Genomic DNA, 9910 nt, shown 5'->3' with positions numbered 1-9910 from the left:
ATGGAGAAAATGTGTCCCATGAAAGACATATTGTTATGAGAGGAGCTGTGAGTGGAGCTTGTTACGTGAGATGGACAAGACTGGAAATGAGCAAAAGAGTCTTTTCAAAAGACGGGCAGAGGTGGGAGAAGAACAATGAGGAGGACAAAGGAAAAGTGCTCCAGCGCAGATGGAAAGTGAACCTATCAAGGTCGGCGGATGTGATGGAAAACATCCCGTCCTTCAATCATCTGTCCTTCCGTCCGTCGGTCCTGGCTCCGCCGTGCTTTTAAATGTCACTCTTTTGGCACGTTTGTGGCCGGCTGGCAGCCGTTCATTATGGGGCGAAGGTTTTCGTATGCGGCGCCGCCACCTCGCAGTCACCTCCGAGGCATCCCAATTACCTCGGGTCTAATTGATGTTAGATTTATTAAAGTTAATGAGCCAACTGGCCATCTGTTGAGCAGCTGAAGCAGCACAGGGGACGACGGGCGGCGAAGGGGCGGAAGACGCGCCACCGAAAGGCAGCCGGGGCAGATTCGGATTGGGGAAATAAAACTGGAGACAAAGAGATCCCACTCCTCTCCTCCCTTCTTCTCCTCCTCTCCCTGCAATCAAAGAGGAGCTCTCACATCAATCCCTGTTTTTTCCCACTCTCCCATACATCTTGCATCCCTTTTATGGCATTCATATTTCAAGTATATGACTCAATATATGGCGGCTATATATATGGCATATGATTAACTGCTCTCAGCCCAGCTCTGTGTGTCCAATAAATTTTAAATATATATATTTTACAGACATATATACTTCTAGGAGTCAGAGATGGAATTTTAATTTGAGATCTGCTGCTGGCCAGCACTTTATCTTTTCTTCCAGGTTTAACAGCAGAATGCTGGGCTCCTCTTAACGGCCTTTGTTGTGGCTCTGCCAAGGTTTTAGAGAGCAAAGAACACATTAAACTGTGTCTATACTTCATTTCACAAAGCATTATTGCGGCTTCCGAGAAAGAAGCACTGCAAGAGCGGATAAAAACATTTATGAACAGCAAATGGGTTTTTTATTCATGATAAAGAGACAATAGTTAGCAAAACATCCAGTTATGACAATGTGTAAAAAAATGTCAAAACATTTGGATCACTTAAGATTTGTGTGTCCATTCATTTACTCTTGAGGTGTAGTAAAATAAAGATAGAAGCCAAATTACTCCTTTTTAAGAAAAAAATTAAATTATTTTTATGGATTTATAAAAAAAAAACAAAAAAACTTTTAAATAAAATGCAATTAAATGCTTCTCTTGAAGAAATTGTCCCCCAATTGCAAAAATACAGATATTCATTCTAACTTTTACCTACAGACACCTATCTTTGACCCCCCGATGATGCAGTTCCACCAAAATCCTCTGGATTCACCAATTCACCCATCAGGGCATCCACTTTTAATTAGGTTCATTTACAGACTGAAGGATGTGGCACGATTTGACTGTCGAGCAACGGTACATCTATTCAATTCAATTTTATTGATATAGCCCAAAATCACAAAGAAAATTGCCTCATTGCTGCATGGCAGCAGTGCGTTTTGGACCTTGTGGAGCATCAAGAGTTAAAAAGACTGAACTTTGGCAAGGAAGTTGCAATGTGTCAACCAATCAGGGACTCAGCTTTGGCAAGCCACCTGTTGATCAGTGGATTAAGTCAAAAACCAAGGAGAATCTGATCATTCTACTCCTGGACTTTGTGATATTTTTCTTTTTTTCTTCAAAACAATAATAAAATCAATTAATTTTGATCTTATTTTTTCCCACCTCAAGTCGTCAAACTGTATCACAGAGAGGTGGAAGTACCGCTGAGAGCGGCCGTCATTCAGACACAGCTCCTGCAGGAGATGGTGAAGCTCACCGTACTGAGAGAGTTTCTGAATGATCTCATGAACCCAGACATGGAGATGTGATTAACAATCCTTTTTGGAGAGCTCTTGAAATAAATCAATCTGGGCTCTCTACATTATCCGGGCCTCATTTACATGCAATGTAAATGAGATATAGTCAGTGCTCCCATGTAGCAATGAGGTAAAATCGTTGGCGGTAGCCCTTCCATCACACAGCCAGAGCATCTGGATTATGAACACACATTCGGACAAGTTTTCAGCAGCGTATTTGACGCGCGTCATAAGAGAGGCGTCCCAAGCAAATTTGGTTGACAAGTTGCATTTGGTGTGACTGTAGCTTAGTTTAAAAATTTCAACATCAAATTTAACATCTGGAGTCAAAACAGTTCGTGATGGTTTTATTTCCGAAAAGGGAGAGTGGAGAGGTGATCTTTGTTTTTAACTAGTCTTTTTTTTGTCAATAATGGGTCCTGTTTTGGGACTTTTGGTTCAATTAAAATGTTTGCAAAAATTGTGTGTTTTTTTAATGATTAGAAATTGTCAGTCTTTATAAAAAAATGAAGCTGTTCAAGTAAAAGCTGGATTACTTTGACAATATACACTGGATTTTGGAACAAGTTGGTTGATTGACTGTGGTTCTACAGTTTAAAAGTTCACATTAACAACATTAGATAGATGTGTTTGGATCCAACCATTTCAAAATAAGCAGCAGCTATGAAATCCTTTTAAAGCTGTAAAACAAAGGTGTTAAACTCCAGTCCTCGAGGGCTGGCCTCCTGCTGGTTTGCCAGAAACCTGCTGTATCTACTCCTGATTATAATATGGGGTATAGTGTCTAACTCAAGAACACTTTAACACATGGATAAGGCCGAACCCAAACCTAAGATCCTTTGATCAGAGGTTGATCACTTTAGCTCTGTATCGTTGCCACTCTAAAGTAGAAAGCCCTGGTTAGAATCCCAGTTGAGACCTTCCTCTGTGGAGTTTGCATGAATTTTATACAGGCTTTTGTCCAGAACATGCTTCGTAGGTCAATTGGTGTCTCTAAACTGTCCGTAGATGTGAATGTGTGTGTGGTCCTGCAACAGGCTGGCAACCTGCCCAGCGTGCATCCTGCCTTTGCCCAACAGTAGCTGGGATAGGCTCCAGCTACCACATGACCCTGAGAGGGAGGTGGCGAGTTCAGAAGAAGGATGGATGGAGATTTGGCTTCACTTCAGTGACAAGTTCAGAATGTAACATAATTTTAAAAACTCCACAAATGCTTCTTGTATAGAATTCAATTTTGGGGGAGCCTTGTGTTTGCTTAAAAACACATAATAACATGCTAAATCAAAGAGTTTTTTTACAAACCTGGCAGTAAAAATGCTTCCAAACTGACTGCAGCACAGTATGCCCAAAAAAACATCATCAGGTGCAAGGACATGAAAATTACCATGGCAGGTGTCCTTTGCAACGCATTATCTGTGTTGTCCGTTTCTTTAGCCAAAAATACTTCTTCAACAGTCTGTAAAGTGTGTGTGGGGGGGAGGGAGGACAGTAGCTCTACATTATTGCCCACAGATGTTTCCCCACCAAACGTGTGGATGTAATCATGTTCAACTTTGAAAGGTCAGAAAGCCAGAGCGAAAATCAGAAATTTGGCACGACGTACCGAGTCGTTCTGTTTGTCATTTAAAGCCCCCCGCTGTATAATTATATCTACAGCAAATGGGTTTGGCTCTGAAATCGGTTTGGGCTGCATGAACGCGTTAAAAAAAAAATCCTGCAGGGGAAAATGTGAAGAAGTAATAGCCTCGGCAAGTAAATGTCCTATCAATTTATGAGTTATAATCCTCACTACTGCTTTCAAAGACACGTCTGACTTTACATCAACACACCTTTCACGATTCTCCGCGAGTTAATGTTGTCATTTAATAGATCGGCATGTCTAACAATGCAGCAATCTGCATCCGTCATCACCCTCCATTCAGCTCGTCTTAAAACTATGTCTGCCTGCCTCTCCGTTGAAAACAAAACAATAAAGGATTTTTTTAAATATAATAAAAGCTGTTTTTCCAACCTCGAATGTTTTGTTTACAGAGAGAAAAGGATTTTAATTAAAGTGGGGATCATTATTTTCAGACCTCAGAGCACAGGGAGGGCTGGAGTGGGAGCAATTTTCAACCCAGGAGTTTTATTTTTATGTCCGACACCAGACTAACTCTTTTGTTATGGATTTTAACCATTCACACCTTGGAGGTATTTAATGTGGCTACAGAGGCACATTTGGAAAAAAATAAATGGCCTCTGACAATGGATGCTGAACCACTTTCTGCAGTCCGTTAAGTTTAACCTTTTAACACCGGAGATGGCCTAAATAACTAATGCAAGGCTGCTTTTCTGCGCTTCAGAATCAAGTGGAATTATGTTAATCGCATCAACAGTTGAAGACTTGGAGTAGATGAACTCTTTTGACATTGGAGCTAAAGCTTCTGTGTTATAGAAGACACATTTTTCGAGACAAAAACAACATAAAAGCAGTTTGTTAGTGGAAAAGTTGAAACGGATTTCTCAGAACTTGTTAAAGGAACATCTGATTGTAGTAAGGGTTTTGAACGTTCATTCAAAATTGCTCACACTCAAGTTCCAGTAGTTCATTTTAGAAGCCAAGAGTTTATGTAAAACATGATATAAACATTGCATGTACAGAGACAGCTCGAAGAACTTTACATAAAACATTAAAAGAAACAATCAAGAGAAATAGTAAAGTATATACACAAAAACACAATGAAATGGAACGTATGTGCACAACACAGTTTTCATGTTGTTGTTTGATTTCACAAGAATGGCTCATTGCTTTGAGGAGGAACAGATATCACAGGAGACAAAAAACGTCTATATTTTCTGCTGGTGCAAACTGATGTAAACTTTGAGGCTTTGTAATGATGCAATCACCGTTAACAAAGGAGACTCATTATTCTCTCACTTTAGCAGAGATGCTGCTCTATCCTCCACACTCTGTCTAAATTACAGGCAGTTATTTGTTTATTATTATAAAAGAAGCCAGTAAACAGCCTCAAGCCCTTCAAACTCCACCACGTCAAGACCAAAGAGCTGTCAAAGGACACCAGCAAATAAATTGTATACCTACACCAGGATGGAAAGACTGAATCTGCAAAAGGTACGCAGCTCAATGTGAAGAAATCAACTGTTGGAGCAAATAATGGAAGTGGATGAAATTCAAGCCCATTGATAAAATCCTTTGTGTCAGGATTGTGAACTTTGGTTTGGGTTTTGTCAGTTGTTAGGATTTCATGTTCTGTTTTTAATTGTCTCTCAGTTACACCAGTTTCAGGTTCATGATCCACATCTGTCTTTATTTCTGTTGATTGTCCTCAGCCTATTTAAGTATCTGGGTTTCAGTTAATCCTTCTGAGGTCGTCTACTCTGTTCTGCTCTGCCACCCTTTGTGTTTCTCCATGGTTATGGTCATGCTTTGGTTAACATTAAATATTCAGTTTCTATCACCAAACCTGATCTCCCACATTATTGGGACTTCCCGACACTTTGATCTGGGGCTCCACACAAGATATCACACTGTGAGGTCAAAATTATCACAATAACTGGGAGCAAAAACCACAGAACCACATGGTGGACCTATTGAGCTCTGACCTGCAAAGATATGGGACCAAAGTAAAAAAAAAATACCACTACAAACACATTGCACCACCAGCAACTCAAATCCTGCAGTGCCAAACACATCCCCCTGCTTAAACAGTACATTTCTAGGCCCGTCTAAAGTTGCTGGAGAACATTTTGATGATCCAGAAGAGGATTGGGATAACGTCATGAGAAGCATTTCAAGGTTCTGGAATGGCCTAGATCTCTTATCCAGATCTCCACCCCATCAAATACCTGGAATTGAAAGCCTGTGTTGCCGGTTACACCCCCAAAACACCATCGCTCTAGAGGAGATCTGCATGGAGGAATGGACCAAATACAAACAAAATAAAATGTGGTTAAGACCTAAAAGAAAGATTCATCAAAATGTATATAGCAAAGTATTCAGATGGTCTTTTTTTTAAACAATTACTTATTTTCCACTCAAATTTCTCTAAAGGTGCTTTAAACATTGTGTGTGATTTTTTTTTGTTTTGTTTTCGCATTTTTCTTTTATCATAGTTGATGTGTACCTATGATGGAATTTTTTTGTTTTGTTTTTTTTTAAGAAGTTTGCATTTTTAAAGACTGACTAAAAATGTTTTTTTACATCATTGTATTTCTTTCACAAACCAGTGCTGTAGGTTAAACGTTTTATGCTAACTCTTGGTGGAGGGGCTCTGCAAGTCGTGAGGAAAACATCCAATCAGCAACATAATTTCTAAGGAGAATTGTTTTCTTCAAAAAGAAAAAAATATTGAAGGCAATCAGAGAAAGGAATCTTTATTAAAACTGACCTTAAAGTACATTATATTTACAGAATAACATTGCAATTCAAACTAAATCTCAGTTCTGCTGTATCTATGCTTTTATTTTAGTCTCACATGTGTGATAGGCTTCCAGGGTCATTTTCCTTTATCTGGTAAAGACTGCATGACTCTTGTGCATCCATGCAAACTGAAGACCATGCTGGTGTGTATGCTGTATGAGCCTTAACTACAGAAATGTGTAGGATCCAGGTACCTGACAGAAGAAGATTAGAAAACCTTCTCAGTGTGTGCACCACTGAACATGCTTCATTTAAATAAATTAGGTAGCATATTGTAATCTTATATCCACTTAATGCACCAAGTGGGGGTCCTTGCACTGGCTTGCTCCAGTGACACCGTAGCAGATAGCACCCACACTTTTCCCATCATGCAGCAGTACTGAATCAACTTGTGATGTAATGTGCATGTATGCTGTGAGAGGATCTGCCATGAAAGATATAGTGAGGATTTTATTTTTATTTTTTTACCAAGTGGCCTTCATACCAACTGTAACATCCATTAGTCCACTTTGTAAAGCTTTTCAGGGATATTTTAAAGAGGATGATAGGAAATGTGTTTAAAAAAATGCTTGGATTTGAGGTCAATTTTCCTTTTTAAGAGCTTTTAAACAAAAAAAGTTTATGGTTGAAATCTTTTATCGTTATTCACAATTTTCTTTTCCAGACTGAATTTTATTTTACAACATGTTTATTCTAGCTACGAATTTAAGGCAAAACATATATTTCCAGCATTGCTTCTTATTTTGAAAAGTGTCGTTTGTACTTATTTGCTGAAGTATCAGAGTAAAATCAACTTTACAGAGATATAGGTTAACTTTGTAAGATCTGAACTGTTACCATTCTGCCTATTTTACTGTGAAGAGCATGATAGGTTCAATAAATATACAAGATTCTCATGATAAATACAATAAGAATTTACTCTAATTAGTGGTTAAAATGAAGACTTTACTCTTTATCTTTTGTTGCATAAAACCAAGACATTATTTTTGTCATCAGAATTGCAAAAAATATATATTTTTTTTGGGTTATTTTGTTAAGAAATGAACTGTTTTACTTTTGTTGCACTGAAAAGTCCTGAGAATGCATCAAAACTTTTCAAACTAAGGTATATCCGAATATATCATTACCATAGTGAAAATAGTTGTTATTAACATTTGGATTTAACACAATATGAGCGATTCTGAATCTAATCTGGTCACCTAATCTTCTAAAATGTTCCTGTACACTTAACCGTTAGACCGTGTAGCGTTTCATCCTATTTCTAAGTAAAACGCAATTAGCTTCTTCTTGCTTAAATCTTAATTGCATCCTAGTTTCTAGTAATTTAATTAAACCGTATTTTTTTTAAAGTGGGCTTTCAGAACACACAGATTGAAATAAAAAAAGGTCAAAGACAAGACCTGAAGACAAGCTGAGACAAGAAAAGAATGAAGTAATAGTAGAGCTACCCCACTTCAGCAGAACAGATTCACCAACAAAGCACTTAGTACTTAATCAAATTAATAAATCAATTTATATGCATTAAAAAGAGATACTAAAAGCTGCTGTGGTTCTTAAAAAAGCTGCTTTATGTGCCGTTTTTGACCACTAGCTCATCCAGCATCCACTCAGTGTAATTAATGACCTGCAACAGTTTTTTAATGACTTATTTTTCATTCCTTAAAAAAATAAATACTATTTTACAACAGAGGTAGTTCCAAGAACAAAATAATGTTAAAAATTCTGCTCCAGCATCCGATTACCATAGCAACCGTTGAAATGCCAAAATTAAAACTGTGCTTGTATTCAAGAGGATCACAAAAATGCTTAACACTTTGATTTCAGTGGGTTTAGTGGCAGAGAGTGTGCTGTGAGACAGAAAGATCATGAGTCAGAACCCGCATTTGGGTACGAGGTATTGATGTCACTCTCAGAAAATGCCTTGCCTTGAGCTCTCGCAAAATCAAACCACAGTCCTCCCCTAGGCTTCCTGATACGGCCGCCACCATTTTGAATCCCTTTCGACAGTGATTGGTCCGAGTCGTTCTGAGTCACGTTTTTAGAGGAACTAAAGTCGCCGATCATGAGTGAGCTTGTTCAAAGTCCACACCCCTATCATGAAAGCGACTCGGGAGACTTTGTCAATCAAACATTTGAGGTGGGACCAGTGGGCGCCACATGTCTTTACTGAGGCATCTGATTGGTCAGTTTATAACTTGAATAACTTGCGATAAAGAAAAAAATTCTATAAAAAATAGGATTTAAAAAAATATGTTAAGAAGAAGGTATTGGAGCAAGAATGGCTATTCTGATAAATAAAATGACTGAGTACTGAGTAATAACTGTCTATTTCTCAACAGCAGTCAATGGTATTTTGGCTTCTTGGAACCAACATGTGCTTCCTATTTGGAACACATGAGTGTGTGGTGGTGGCGGTGTGTGTGTGTTTGTGGTGGGGGGTCTGATATGTCCTGTGAATATACAGTTAATAGTTGCAACTGATTTCATCAACTGAGAATGCTTGGTGTCATTAGCATAGCCATGTGTTTGTAATTGAATTATTTTACATTTTAAACCTTGTACTTTTTATGTTTACAGTAAAAGAGAACTCATCTGGACCCCACAAGAAAGCATGCTGAACTTTTTTTTAAAGGATTTTTTTTATCTTCACTGGTGTCTGTGGCCAACATGAAATCCTGTCCACCTTTGCCATGGGAGGGATCCCACATCACTATAAGGGTGGGGTCATCTGGACGCCGTAAGGTAGCACAAGAGTTAAGACCGAAGATGCCGCCAAAGACATCTAAATAACACGCTGTTTGATCCCATCTAACTCTTTGACCGTCTACACAATTAATGTAATTCCAACGGATTCTGACATAGAATTTTACTTTATCGTTGCATAACGGTGCAAAGTTGCTTTTAGAATAGAATCAGCTGATTTCTGTTGATTACATAAACATGCCACTACTGCAAAGTGTTGCTGGAATTACCTTAACAGCGTAAACATTTGAAGAGCTCTGGTTTACATTGGAGCTTAACTGTGCCCAGAGGGAATAGAAATGGCATAAATTTCCTGTGGAACACCATAACTACGTCACATCATCGTCCATATTACGGACAAACTAATCCCAGGCTAAAGGCAATTATGCTTTGACTCCCGACAGATGACCACAAATCTGGTTGTGCTGGTCATGGATCAGGAGAACGCCCTCATCTAACACAGACGTGCTCCACTGTTTTCCTCCTCACTGAGTGAAAAGGTAATGAAATGACATTGAAGCAGCAATAAAACAGTTATTGCTTTGATGACAAATTGGGAAACACACCTGTTCCGGTTTGATGTGTGCCATCTGCCAATCGAAAACTATATACTCACTGGGCATTTAACCCATGGTGTTTACCCTGGATAAGCAAGGAGAGGCTTTTTCTTCTTCTACTTTTTTACTGTTTATCTGCACATGTCTGCCACCAACAGTTGGAAGAGGCTCAGTGAGAAGTATCGAAGTGGTGCAAATATCGCAAATTGGGCATGAAACGGTTTGGTTCAGTGCCAGCATCCTTGAAATGGCAGATATAAATTAACGTTATGTC

This window comes from Oryzias melastigma, linkage group LG4 (assembly GCF_002922805.2).
Source record: "Oryzias melastigma strain HK-1 linkage group LG4, ASM292280v2, whole genome shotgun sequence".
NCBI classification, from domain to species: domain Eukaryota; kingdom Metazoa; phylum Chordata; class Actinopteri; order Beloniformes; family Adrianichthyidae; genus Oryzias; species Oryzias melastigma.
Note: the sequence above shows the minus strand (reverse complement) of the source record.